Source organism: Myodes glareolus, chromosome 23 (genome assembly GCF_982192425.1).
Source record: "Myodes glareolus chromosome 23, mMyoGla1.1, whole genome shotgun sequence".
NCBI classification, from domain to species: domain Eukaryota; kingdom Metazoa; phylum Chordata; class Mammalia; order Rodentia; family Cricetidae; genus Myodes; species Myodes glareolus.
In genome coordinates this window covers 18,658,674-18,674,306 of record NC_142048.1, presented here as the reverse complement: position 1 = coordinate 18,674,306, position 15,633 = coordinate 18,658,674, and positions in this window count along the sequence as shown.

Here is a 15,633-nt window from a genome sequence, read left to right as displayed (position 1 = left end):
GTCCCTCAACCAATGAATAACAAAGAAAATGTTGTATATTTACACAATCGAGTATTACTTAACTCTTAAAAAGAATGACACCAAGAAATTCGAAGGCAAATGGATAGAGCTAGAAAAAAATCATCCTGAGCAAGGTAACCCAGACCCAGAAAGACGAATATGATATGTGCTACCTCCTTAGTTGATAATAGTTGTAAAATAAAGGATAAATGTGCTACAATTCACAGACCCAGAGAGGCTAGGTAACAAAGAGTTTTCACGGAGAGCCTCCCAGACCTCCCTGGGAAGGGGAAGTAGAAGAGATTTGTTAGTGGGCTTAGGGAAGGTGGGGATGGGGACATGAGTGATCAGATTGGAAGGGACATGATGGGAGAGAACTGAAAGATACTGCTGGAAAGTGGAAGGGAGCACAAAGGAATCTCCCGGGAATCTACAAAGTAGACCCAGGCTAAGACTATTAGCAACAGTGGATATGTAGCCTGAACTGGCCATCTCCTATAACTAGATTGGTGCCCAGCCGAATTGTCATCAGAGAGGCATCATCTAGCAACTGATGGAAACAATTGTGGATCCACAGCCATACATTAGGCAGAGTCTGGGAAATCCTTGAAAAGAAGGAGAGAAAGGATTGTAGGAGCTGGAGGGTTCAAGGACATCACAAGAAAACTCAGAATCAACTAACTTGGAGCTCATAGGGACTGAAAAGACTACTGGGGAGCCTGCATGGGACTATCCTAGGCATTCTCCGTATGTTACAGTTGTGTAGCTCGGTCCTCTTGTGGGACTCCTAACAGTGTAAATAGGGGCTGTCTCTGACTCTTTTACTGATATTTGGGACCCTACTCCTCATCCTGGGTCACCTTGCCCGCCTTAATTCATGGGGAAGTGCTTAGTCTTACTGCAACTTGATATGCCATATTTTATTGATACTCACGGGAGACCTGCCCTTTCGCACACAGAAACGGAAGAGGAGTGGATTGGGGGTAGAAATAGATGGCAAGTGGGGAGAGGGACTGGGAGGAGAGGAAGAAGGGGAAACTGAGGCCAGGTTATAAAATAAATAAGTTAATTTACTTTAAGAAATGAACATGTTTCTCTTTCATCTGAATTTGACAAGTATACAGATGCAGAATTCCTTCTGGGGCTCCTGTGGGATTCTGATTTTGAAATTTTGGAATTGGAAAGAAAATAACTGAAAAACTTACATGCTTTGTGTATATTGTGCCAAATATGGTATTATGAACTTTAAGAATTGGCTTTTAGAAGAATTTCATTGTAACTTATCGGATTTTTGCATAAGGTAAGCTAGTAATTATTACAGCTTCACAGCAGACATAAATGCTCTATATTCATTCTCATTCTTGAATCACATTAGCACAGATGAAAACATTGTCTGCTCTTCATTTCATTCCTCACAAGAAAAATAGATGCTCAAGAAGATGACCAAACTTGACTTTAGTTCACATTAAAATGAGTGCAACTCTGAATCCAAACTAAGTAACCTCAAACCTGTATATTTAGCTACTAATTCTTTAAAATCATTTGGGAAGAAAACAGCAGTCTTTTTTATTATTTATTAAGAATTTCCACCCCCTCCCCGCCTCCCTTTTCCCTCCCCCTCCCTACCTCTCCCTTCCTCTCTAGTCCTAACAGCAATCAGGGTTCCCTGCCCAGCAGGAAGTCCAAGGTCCTCCCCCCTCCATCCAGGTCTATAAAGGTGAACATCCAAACAAACCAGGCTCCCACAAAGTCAGTCCATGCAGTAGAATCAAAACCCAGTGCCATTGTCCTTGGCTTCTCAGTCAGCCTTCATTGCCAGTCACATTCAGAGTGTCCAGTTTGATCACATGCTTCATTACTCCCAGTCCAGCTGGCCTTGGTGAGCAATTAAGGAAGCCATTTTAGGGTTTGCAAGAGACTTGATTCTAGAGGGATTCTCAGGTCCAAGGAGAGGTCCCCAGATTGTTCCTTGGGCAGCAGAGGAGAGGGTGCCTGGACTGGCCTTGTCCCATAGCCACACTGATAAATTTCTTGCATATCACCATAGAACCTTCATCTGGCAATGAATGGAAATAGAGACAGAGACCCACATTGGAGCACTGGACTGAGCTCCCAAGGTCCAAATGAGGAGCAGAAAGAGGGAGAACATGAGCAAGGAAGTCAGGACCGCGAGGAGTGTGTCCACCCACTGAGAAGGTGGGACTGATCTAACAGCAGTCTTTAGAAATGGAGTAAACTGCCCGCCCCCACACTCACCACACTCACTGGATTCTGATCAGTCTGCCTCCTGGTGGTAAGTGTGGGAAGGCTGGTCTGAGAGTCAGCCCCACACTCTAGTGATCTGCTTCTGGTGGCTTCAGAGAACAATTGAGCAATGAAGGGCATTTCTAGTTCTTGTATGCTCTTCTGGCTTACCCAAAGCTCCTGGCTTCTTTCGGCAATCGATGGAGAAAACATCCGTGTGGTCTTGATGATTGTGGGCCTTCCCTAGCATCTAGGAAACGAGAGGGTTTTTTGATACTGAAGTGAGAGTTCTGTGCTATGTAATTCCGGAGCAGGCTTCCTGCATTTCTTCTTTGGGTTGTTGGGGTGGAGCCATAATCAAGGAGTTATTTTGCACGCTTTGTTAGATAGACTCCCAGTGGTATCCATCCATCCGAAAAGCTCATCGTTGTAAGCTGTGTGTCTGAGTCGTGAACAACATATTGTGCTTGACAGAGCACCGGGGAATAGTAGCTTAGCCAGAACAGTACATGTGTGGGGCATGTTATTAATGATTCAGGTTCAGGGTACACCCGGTCCGAAATCAGAAAAACCAGAAAAACACAGTGGAGGCGAAATGTGGACAAGATCTCCTATGTGCAAATTCCAAGTATCAAGGAACCCTTCACTGTGGCCGAGCTCACGAGATAAAATTCACCAGAGTCCTCGTTACAGCAAGGCTTCATGAAAATGGAGTAAATACAGGGACTCTCTCTGACATAAATCTTTGACTTTATACAACTCTGGTCAGTTCACAGCGGTAAAAGCCCTCCTCCCATGTTGCGTTTAAGAACTTGAGAAGAAACAGCCCTTGTGAGCGAACTGTGTACTGACCTGAACAGCGCACGACACCCACAATGAAGAAACATCGGGAAGTTCCCAGTCACGAGAGGCTTTAGGTGAATGGTGCAGTAATTTGACGTGAGAAAGATAAGACTTTAGTGATATGATCTGGAAGGGAAAACACATTCCCGCAAGCATGGCCACAGGTGTGCCATGGTTTGTGGCTGGATGTGACAAGAAGGCTCATTTCATACTGGTGTCTTCCCCAGATCACACATCATTGTCAAAGCAAAATTAGGTTTCGTTTACTCCTATGATGACCTCAGTGATATTCTGGGACAGCCAAAAGAATGAGAGAGAAAGTATTCTTATTGTTTGCAGGTCCTTCCTGATAGTGCTTTATGGTTTCCCTAAGCCAATCATAGTGGAGTCAACCCAGAGTTAGCAAATATTCTGGTTTCTAAACAAATATCTGTAACATGAGGGGGCCAGCTTGTTGGGGTTTCTGTCCCACCCGGTACCCCACAGCCGGCAAATCCCAAAGAGAAATCACACACAGGACTCCATAAGGTTATAAACTGATTGGCCCATTAGGTCGGGCTTCTTGTTAACTCTTATAACTTATGTTACCCCATTATCCTTATCTACATTAGCCACATGGCTCCGTACCTTTCTCAGCTGGGCAAGTTACATGCTGCCTCTTCGGTGGTCTACGCAGGAGTGGTGAGGAAGCTTCATGCTTTCCAGAATTCTCTTGTTCTCATTGCATCACCTCTACTTCCTGTCTGGTATTCCCACCTATACTTCCTGCCTTGCCAATCAGCGTTTTATTAAAATACATGATTGACAGAATACAGATAATTCTCCCACACCAAATATCAGCTTTAAACTTTCTCTTAAAGCTTTATTGAAGTATAACTAATAAATTGATAAACTATATCTAATATTTGAAGCTGGACTAGCTTGGATACATACTCCATCTAAACCTATGAAACCATTATAATCACTCTGAGGAGCTTGAGCCCTATCACTGTTTATACCTGTTACATTTTATAATCTTCCTGTGTTCTCACAAGCCCTTCAGGCAACCAATGATTTATTTATTATTCTAAGTAAATTATTTCCCATTTTCTGGGTGATCAACTTTTAAAAAAATGATTCTGATTTTTAAATGTGGCCCATACAAATATTTTAATTCTCTTACTTAGTAGTCTGCTGATGTCACTGGAATATGTGACAGTCTTCCTGGGGAGAAATAAACAAGTCTGTTCACCCTCGATAATGAAACAACAGCAGATCAAAGTAAGAATATCACCAAACTTGAACTTGGTGGAGCAATGACTTTTATCTTTTTTGGGATTAACTTACAGGAATATGAATGAGGAATTTCATACGGGAGTAGAAATGATTCAAAAACAGCTGTATCACCAAAAGCTCACTTAAACATCAATGAGAACTCACAAAAGCATCAAACCTGGAGTACAGTGAACAACCCACAGGCAGCTTATAGACTGGAGGTTGTCTCTTTCTGGCATCTCAAGGTAGCTTCTTCCAGGTAACTCTGCTGCCTGTATATGTATATGTATATGTATATGTATATGTATATGTATATGTATATGTATATTCTTGGGGAGGGAGGAGCCTAGTCTACCTCATCAGTTTTGGGGACTTCCTGAAGACTTTGAGTTGTCTGTGCCTGAGATTAAGGAAATCTCCAGCATCATAGAATTCACCTCACTTTATAACATCTTTTCTTCTAATGGGCTTACCTCCAAGAAACCTTAGAGGATATCACTACACAACATCTGTAGGAATACATACTGTTTTTTCAATAATCTGCTAATGGATATTTGTTCTATTTCTGCTTTGTGTTAATGATATTCAGTGTAATGTTTTAATATATTCTTATGCGTTTGAAGCAAATGTTTCTCTTGTTCCATTTAATCTATTCTTATTAACACATGACATTATTAGTAAAAGGAAATAGAAAGCCATGCCTTATGAAGCTCCAGGAACTCTTCCCACGTGTTTTATCATCATCTATAATTCCAGTGCCAGGAGCTTTTTCTTCTGCCTCCAGAATACTAACTGGCAGTTTATTTATAATATCGGCATCATGTCCTCGAATGGACAATACCTTAACATGCATTTCTAATTGGTAAGTGCCCTTCCACAACTCTAATGAATACCACATGAAAAAATCCAAATGTTAAAAAGTGGATATAGTAAACAAGCTGACAATTTACCAGCTACATTTTATACTCAATGAACATATAAAATGTAACCAGTCTCACTAGCAATAAAGATTCAAATATAAGCAACCTTACGTTTGGAAAAGATTTAAAAGAGTGACAGCTTTAAGCAGAAAGAAAAAAGATTCTCTTCAGCTATTTGGTAGGTAGAAGAAAAAGGTTAATCTCCAAATAAAAATTACTGCAGAGGTATGGGCCTTTATAGAATACTAGCTTATCGAGATTTTGGCATGTTCTTTCCATGGTTTAATACTATCATTTAAAGTAATTCTGTGACTAAGATAGCAAATACTTGTCAAGTCATAGGCAAATTAAAAGAAAACTCATAAATTACTTCCCTTACCATGAACAAAAATAACAGAATTCATCATAAACCTATGTTTGAATGTAGATTAAATTAATTATTATACAGGCACAAGGAAAATTTATTTGTATTTAAATGTGAAACTTTGTTTCAAATTGTTAGCAAAGTCATATACTTTTGCTGTATTTTGACAACTGAATTGCAAATAAATCAATATGTTAATTATGTTTTATATATAATGATCATCCAGATGTAACAAAAACATTAAAAACAGTAAATTTTTGCAAAAGGACCATAATCTGAGTATCATCATTATCTGATGATATAGTATCTATAGCAGGGAGGAGAAAGAAACTATTTTTTAATTTTACAACTATTTTATATTAAACCTTTGTCCTCCGAAGTTTGAATTATGATGGTTAACCTGAGTTTACCCAAAAAAAAAGCAGTTTAAAATTTTGTTTAAACAAGAAACTGTAATATAACCACAGTGGGGTATCCACAAAAAGACATGAAAGTGGGAAAGGAAGATTTGAGCTTCCGTGGAAGAAAGAGATGCAAATATGGTGTGGAATGAGGAAAATTCATTATAGAATATATTACAGTGTCAATCAATTTAAAAGAAAATAACTAAAAAATATTTTAGCAAGTGAATTCATAAATTGCATCTGTCTCATTACTGCTTGCCAGCACAATCCAGACGGCACTTCTCGGCAGTTGATAGTTTTATTCATAATGGCCTCGTGCGTCTTTCTCAGCTCCATCTTTGTCAGTATGCTTTCATTTTTATAGACTGGCAAACTCAACATTTCGTTGAATCGAGTATTTTTTATCTCATGTAAATTCATTATGAATCAATTCATTATACTGAATGTTCATTGTGAATCAATTTGTACAATCTTGTATCTTCAAAGAAAATGTGGAATTTTTTAGCTAATAAAAAACAAAACTGGATTCTGAATACAAAAATTTCATTTACTTTGTGCTTTTTACTGAGGATTTGAATTTTTAAAGAGAGAGCCTATGAATAATGGAACCCATGGCATGTGACCATGGGCAAAGACACTTGCCATTTCTAGTGTAATTGTGTGTGAATAAAATTCATTGCTGTTTGTTGTTTGGTGATCCAGATTCACTAGAATTTTACAGAGGCAGATTAAGGGCTTGTCTACAGAACCAAAAGCACCTTACTCGTAGTTTCACCACTGAAGAAAATGTTTCTCCATTTTTCATCAACCATTAACTAGATATAAATCTTCACTTAGAAATGGAATCCCCTGAGCCCCTTCCAGTTCCATGACAGGGTGCTGATATTCCCTAATTTATGCATATCTTTTGCTTCCAAAAGAGTTGTTGTGAGTTCAATATGTCATGACCAGAAGCCAACATTCTAAAAGTCACCATTTTATCCTGCTCCTTTTCCCAAATCTTACATTTTTTTGCCCCCTTCCTCTACTCTGTTCTTTGCATCTTGAGGAGGTAGTCCCAATGTTATATTCATAGCTGAACATTCAATACTCATTTATTCTCAGTGTGTTGACCAGTTGAGAATCTCTGTCACCACTGGCCAATGAGATAAACAGCTTCTCTGATCAAAACTGACAATACTTACCACTAATCTATGGCCACGAGCATTGATGTTTAAAAAACAATTTAACTCCCAAATGTCATTTTAGTAAAACAACAGTAGCCTCAATCACTAGGGTCTATGGTCTTCACAAGCACAGATTATTGATTGAGTACCAAATGTGAATTACTTCTTGTGAAATAACCATCAAATAAAATTGGTCGGTTTCCACCATGACAGACTTGCCACTATTGAGCCAATAAGACCGATTTGTCTATCTGGCTGGTAGCACTGTTCACAGGGTCCATTGTTCAACAAAACTGTCAATGACAGTTCTCCCATCAGCCTACACAGCACCTTCCAATGCTGTGAGGGCTTCAGTCAGTAGGGAGGAATCTTCCATCCCTGTTCCATCCTGAGTCTCTGCTGAAGTTTTCACAGCTTCCATGTGAAAAGATCAGTACCAGTTCTAGTATTTCTTTAACAAACAGGAGTATTGAGGTGCTCAGTGTACAAAATAGTTCATCCTTAGCGTGAGACTTTACCAGAGTTATGACCGTGCCTTTTTAAACTCATTCAATTCATGGGCTTCCAATCCATAGTTAAGTCAAGTATTTCTCACATGCATTGTTCTTTGTCATAAAGTCAAGTATTTCTCCCATGCATTGTTCTTTTTCATAAAGATACAAAAATATACCACTCTAATTACTAAGACCTTTCAGTCTGTGCTGTCACTCAAGGACTCTACTCATTTCAGCAGATTAACTCTTTAAAACTTATCATCTTCATTTTGAAAATCCTTGCCATCAAGCAATGCATCTTAACGATAAGTGTAATTATTTAATGATGAGGATTAGAACATTTGGTAAAGCCTCAGACACACATCAGTACAGTGCAGTGCTACAGCATAAGGTGAAGGTGGTTTCACAATGACAACCTCTGCCGTTAATTTAGGGTGTGAGGTCACAAAATATACCAAATATCTCTACTCAGCTGTCTGCTCTCATAGACACATATCATGCTTTAGAGAATAAGTGAGATCATGTATAGCTCTCTAAATATAATTCCTGTTACAAATAGGAAGAAGTGACCACAAAATATATATTAGCCTACTCTAATGTAGGATTTCTATGTAACTGAATTACTGTAGATCTCATTGTTTTATGTACAAAACTATGTGAGATAAAGAGTACTTCCCAGAAAAGTTGATCTAGCTTTTAGATGCAATTTTAAGAACTCTTTTAATAATAACTGAATTAATCATTGTTTTAATATACTCATCTATAAAGTAATTGGGAGAGATTGTAATTAGGGATGTCACCACTGAAATTAAAGTTCTTAAACATCCCTTTGGCAAGTTCTGTTTGATGGAAAATAACTGACATCTATGATAGCAAAGGAATGAATCGCTCTCCAGTTACAGGTTTCCTCAAAGATTTTAAGCTATTAAAGATAATCCTTGAAATCTTCACTTCAAAAATAACAAACAAAATGTGTTTCCGTTATCTAGCAGAAATTAACAATGACCCAGAAATATTAATGTAATACCAAATAGGCCTAGTAGTGCATTCTTTTGAATAAGGGTACTAACCTGTTGCTATCCTTCCATCATCAGTTATGACAAAAATTTCTACAGAACATCTAAGTAGGATGTGCCAAAGCAATCTCATCTTACAGAGAGGAAGAAAAGCTTGTGCAATACAAGGAACTTGCATCATTGGAACAAACTTACTTGTAAAGTGAAAAGAGCTCCATAGGAGAAATTAGGTTGTAACCTCCCCTATCAGATTGTTTACATGCGAGGAGAAATATTGTGGTGAACAAATGAGGAATCAAGCAGCTTTCTTGTCTTTTGGCATGATTCAGATTTAGCCTACTGACCAAACAGAACTGACGAGATCAACTTCCATCAGTCTAGTTAAAGAAAAAGAATGTTTAGCAAAATTATGAAATATTATCTTCGCCAATAAAACTTCACAAAACTGACAGTGCTGACTAAGGAAATACTGTATCTGACTACCAACTGATTTGCCCACCATGATTGTATAGGTAGACATGTTGTTCATGGAGTGTGCTTCAGATCAACTGGGACTCCTTCCACAACCACATAAAAAGATGCTGTGTGGGAAATTTTGACGTCTCAACCCTTTCTCCCTTCCTTCCTTTCTTTCTTTCTTCCTTCCTCCCTCCCTCCCATCCTTCCTTCCACCCTTTCCTCGCTCCTTCCTTTTTTCCTTCTTTTCTTCCACCCTTCCCCCTCTTTTTCCTTCCTTTCACTTTTCCCATCCTCTTTCATTTTTTCCTTCCCATTTTGTTTCCTTTTTCCCTCATCTTTTCTTCCACTCCACCCTCCCTTTCCTCTGCCTTTTTCTCTTCATTCCCTTATTGTCTAAGTCTCTCTCTTGTCCATTCTACTTTTACAAGATGCCTAAGGTTACTGACATAGTTATAGATAAAATCTGTAGGACTCAGCATTGGGGATTTGTCTATCATTAACTTGTAAGTTTACTTTTACCATACAAAGCATGTTTCCACTTCAATAGTTTCAAAACTTTAGGGGCTAGGGGTTAATTTGTGACAGAGTGCTTGGCTAGAAAGCTCTAGGCCCTGCATTGAATACTCTGTACCACAATTCATAAGGACATGAAACTGACCACAATTAGAAAAATAATTCAGAGCTGGAGAGATGGCTCAGTGGTTAAGAGCACTGGCTGCTCTTCCAGAGGTCCTGAGATCAATTCCCAGCAACCACATGGTAGCTCACAACCATCTGTAATGAGATCTGTCACCCACTTCTGACATGCAGGCATACATGGAGGCAGACAGTTGTATATATATAATACATAAATCCTTAAAAAATTAAAAATTATTCAAAAGCAGAGTAAATGTACAAGGAAGCCAGTGTATTTACAATAAAATCCTCCAAAGACAACTTCAATGCCAAGATTCAGTTGAATTATTTTGAGTTATTTTAATGTACATATGTGTTTTTAAGCTTGAAACATTTTAAGTTGTTTTTTTTTTAAAGAATAATCTCCACAAAGATTTTTGCCCGGCCTCCTCTATAAGTGGCTCTTGTGAGCCATGTAGCAAAAGAAAGGATAACAGGCAGTTTTGATTAAAGATAGCTTCACAAGCTTCAGCATGTTCCAAGACCAATGACAGAATGCTCACAACATGTACCAAATAAACTCTAAAGCACATTTCACCAGCACTGCTTGTCATTAAATCACCTTGAAAACAAATCAGTTCAGCGCAAAGGCAGAAATGTGCAAGATCTTTGTTGTCTTAGCAGCAAATCTGGTTGTCTCCTCTCGGGGAAAAAAAGAAAAGTGTGTTGTGACTCTTCATAAATCCTGGTCTAAAGAGGAGGCTGCAGAGAAGGCTCAGGTTCCTCATATTCTATTGCATAACAGTGTCCTCTGAGATTGAAATTATCCCACACTACAGGGAAGCTCCTTAAGCCAGAACATAAACAACTCAAAATCGCTTTGGGAAGGCCCTGAAAGTGACCAGGTTCGCAAGGCCCCTTTTCCACGAGTAAACAACCCAAACTGCTGAGAGTCACTCTCGGACAAACCAGGCAGCAAAGATGACTCTGAGAAGTGTTTTGGATCACTTGGAAAGGACACTCTCTAACCTATTGAGCTGCCCTAACTACGACACAGAGCAAGGATGCCTTTGACATCTGCTGGAAAAAAATGTCAAATTATTAATAACCTATCAACAACATAGTCATATTCTGAACTCTTAACCTTTCTTTCATGTAGGGTTTGGTTGTTCAGTTGAACAGGCTGAGCCATAGGTTGGTTTTGCTAGAACCTTCAGAGATCCTCCCATCTGATAAGGGCTCCAGCATGCCCTCCAAACGAATGAAGACACTGTTTCTGCCGAGCTTAAGAAGGTCTGAAAACAATACATGCCATCCCTTCAGTGTGGAAAACACGCCTTTCTTTTTCCTCGCCATACTATCAAATTTGAAAAGAGTAATGTGATTATGTATTTCTGACCAAGACTGTTGAATTGCCAAACAGAAAAAGTGCCAATCCAAATAGATTTTTCAAGGACACTGCCCAACAGTTCAAAAGGAATAAATTACTTCCCAAAGCCAAGCACAAAGAAGTTGCCTTCCTTGGATTTAAAAGGCAAGTGCACAGGCTTACTGTATTATACACAACACGCTGTTTTCATTATTGTGAAAAGTACGATGAACTCAAAAGCAGGAAATGCAGATGTGAGTGGCTGTTGTTCCTCCCTTGCCTCTGTCCTGTCAAGTCAATTTTTGTGGTTGCCATCATGTTGGCGTCTCCCATTATTTGCTTCTTCCTCATACTGTACATTTCACAGCGATGCAACCGAGTTAATAAGTTTTTCTGCTTCCTTCACCCTGACAGCAGTTCCTTCCCCAAAAGCCACCAACATAAACTTGTAAATAACCAAATATGAGAAAGCTCTCCAGCTTTAAAAGCCATTCAGTGATCTTCAGCTGCTTGCGGGTAAAAATCTGAAATCAATTTCCTTGGCTTACACTCCTAGACTTAGTGTGTTCTGGCCCTCGTTTTTTTTTTTTTTCTTCAGCGTCATCTTCTGCCATTCCCACAACTCCCATCAATATCTCCATATTCTCTGACTCTCTCCAGCACTGGAGGCTTCCACTTCCGTTTGCACTACCCCTTCTCTGACTTTCCTAACGTATGCACTACTCATCTTTCCAGTTGGAAGACAGATAACACTTCCGTAGGAGAACTGCCTCTCCTGCCTCACTACATTGAGCTCTCCTACACAAACCCTCATGACAAGCACATGATGTAGTAAAACTGTTGCTGCTACTGAGTCATTGTTTGCAACAGATAGTCAGTAATATGGGAACACAGGTAAAAGAAATTTGCTCAAGGTTACTTATAGGAGGTAGATTTCTTTTTCTCTTGTTTTCAGATTGCCACCATACAACCCCTGGATAAAGGTAGCTTTGACTACTCAGTTTTTCTTCTGTTTCCCCAACTCTCTGGTTCCTACTATTTGGAGAATTATGAAATTTTTTGTTACTTTCAAACCGTAGAACTGGTTTAATCATTAATGAGACTATGAAGTTTCCCAATACATATTCGAATTATTAAACAAACTTCTGTTTCCAGATTGGAATGTGAGGAATTTTGTGCCTGCTACCGCCACACTTTAAGTCTTAATCCCAAAAACATAGAACTTGAGTACAGATAAAGATGGGACCTTTATTTGTTTTCTTAATAAAATGATTTATTAATTCTTTGAGAATATCCATACAAAGTATTTTAATTATATTCATTTTGTATTTCTTCCTGTAATTCAGATCCAGATTCCCAGATCCAACTTCACCTTCCTAATCCCTAATTTTGTGTCCTCTGTTTATTCATTCTTAGTGAACTCATCAATCCCATTGCGTGCTTCCCATGTGCATATGGGCACTGGGTTACAAACTGGAGGGAATTCAACTTACCTTGGACGGTACCTTCAAGGGAAAGTGAGTCTCTCTGATCCATTACTGCCTGTAGCTCCTCAGTTAGAGGTGGGGCTCGAGAGCTCCTTTCTGTTCCCTGCTGGAGTCTGCGCAGACAAAATGGCAGCTGCTCTGAGCAGCAAGTGCCCTGCATGTAGTGGCCCTGTGAGATTTAGAAGGCAGTTTCTCTCCCTCACCACCTCCAAACCTCTGGCTCTTGAAAAGTATTTTCATAGAGGAAAGCCTTTAAAAAGATGATTGACTTAAAATGAAAACGTTCAGACAGCCTCTAATCCAATCTGCCTGGTGTCCTTACATGAAGAAATCTGGCCACAAAAGAGACATCAGTGAGACTTACGCACTGTAAGAGGCAGTAACCTGTAAGCAATGTACATAGGCATCAGAAGACAACAAGTGTCTCAGCATTTTGACCTTGACACCAGAATCAGCCTCAAAAACTGTGAAATGTAAATTTCTATTGTTACTCCCCCAAATTGATAACACTTTCCTGTAGAGAGTTTAGCAAACTAATACAGTATGAAAACTTGGGACTATCTTCTTCGCAATCTAGAGCTGGAATCTACCATTGGAATCTGAACATATCATTAATTTAGTGGTTGCAACTAGTTATTATCTCTAAAATCCAGAAAGAAATATGGCCATCAAATGAGAAACCTGACATAAATAATTCATAACCATTAAGTAAGGAGAGGCATGGTAGTGGGCGTTTCAAGAAATGACAATTTGTTCTCCTATGAAAGGATCAGGAAACAGAATGAGAGAAGCTGAACTACTGAAGCACTACTAAGTGCTCTCATAGCTAGAAAAGGGAAAGAGAGGCTACAGAAAAAACAAAACCAAAACCTGGATATAAGCCAGCTGAGCATTGCAGAAAAACAATGACTTTGGGGCCTTACGACTTGTGTAAGGGCCCAGATTTGCTCAAAACTTCAGAGTGATCTTGAGTCAGGTTACTTGTCTTCTCTGAGCCTCAATTTCTTCATCTATAAAATGAAAATAAAAGTAACATTTACTTTATAAGACTGATAAATGAATTAAGTGAGGTAGCTTGCAAAAGTAAAGGGATTTGCAAGATATTGCAGTAAGTTAGAAGGGAGCTTGCATCTTAATCCAATTTCTACTGCTATAACAAAAATAGAAGAATCTGGGCACATCATAAATAAATAGCTTAGATTATCTTCTGGAAGTTCAAGGTTGAAAAGCTGCATCCATACAGGTTAGGACCCTGCAAAATTTGGAGTCCAGAATTAAACACTCAGAGATAAAGAACAAGCAAGATCTCTTTTTGTCTACTTATAGAGCCACTGCTGCAGTGGGAAGAGCCCCACCATCTTGACCTCCTTGGATATGAATTGCCTCCTAGAGGTGGTACCTCCAGGTACCACTAGCATATGACTTTGTGAACTACGTTTCCAACACGTGGATTCTAAAAAGACAAATGGATGGGGTAGAAGAGCCAAGACACCAGAGTTATCCCAATTTTCCTTCATGTCTTTGCTATTGATGCTGTTGCGGCTACTGCATGTCTATTTCAGTTGACTAAATTGCCTGCTTCTGTCCTTATTTCTATTGAACAAATAAAATGAAGCAAACATATTTAGAGATGACTAAATGCACTCGTGATAATTTTATCAAAACAAAATAGTTTTTTCTTTTCAAAATAAAAGATGTTCTACTCAAGAATCAGTCAGATCCAAGTCAAAACCTTCTCCTTCAATTTTCTAGATAAGTGGTGTTGGTGTTGGACCAAGTTTTCCAGACTACCCAAACCTGTTTCCCTCATCTATAAAATAACCACAATAATAACTACCTCACATTTTGACTGTAAATAATAGATGCAATTATACATGTATGGTACTTAAGTATAATAGCATTTATATAACATGTGTTATGCACCAGTCACTGGCTTGTGCTCATGAATTGTATTTAACTTATTATGATCTTCTCAACAACTTCATGAAATAAATACTGTTATTATCCTCATTTTTCTGAGGGAGGAAGCTAGGATTGAGGATGCTAAATAATTTGCAGAACGGATAGGTGTTGAATAAGGCCTCAGGAAATTTGAGCTTTTCACTATTTTGAAAATTTTGATTTCTGTTACACCATCCCTCTATAAATGATAAATATTCAATCCTTGCATTTTCCCTAGGGAGTAATTATTCTTTTAAAATTTCACAATATTTTGTTTTTATTTTAAGAGATCTTGGTTGAAAACTAAAACAATCAAAGGAATGTTCTCACAAAGTTATATTAATGATAAACCTCAGATTTCCCATCTTTCCAGCCATGAATCATTTTTTAGTAGCAACTTGCTATGGTTGTAGAAATACACAGCTCATGTAAACACAAGTTAATAATACAGTTCACACGATCCACAGGGAAGTGGACAAGCATTTATCAAAATCCACAGAAGAGGCAGGATATTTTTACGGGATAAAGAATGTTTGGGTATTTATTTTGTTTTAATTTTTTGGTGTTTTGAGACAGGGTTTCTCTGTAGCTTTGGAGACTGTCCTGAACTAGCTCTTGTAGACCAGACTGACCTCGAACTTACAGAGATCCGTCTGCCTCTGCTTCCCGAATACTGAAATTAAAGGTGTGCGCCACTGCCGCCCAACTGAGAATTTTTGGGCATTTTTATCTTTTAGACAAGGATACACAATGACCTATAGATATTTTTAAATCAAAATGTACCTTTCTTATAAAATATATTAAAAATTTTAAATATCGTCCTAAAATATTTTTTTTTCTGCTCTTAGTATGTGAAAAAAATCTTGGCACTCAGGAAAAATTATCCACCTTCTCTTAACTTAACCCCTGTTCCCCTCTGCCTTTCTTTATCTGGCATGCACTGAGTATACACTCACTGAGGTCAGATACTGAAAGACACCCAGAGAAAAAGACACAGCCTTCTTCTGTGAAGGCTCTCAGATTGTCAACCAAGTCCATTAAGTAGAAAGCTGGATTT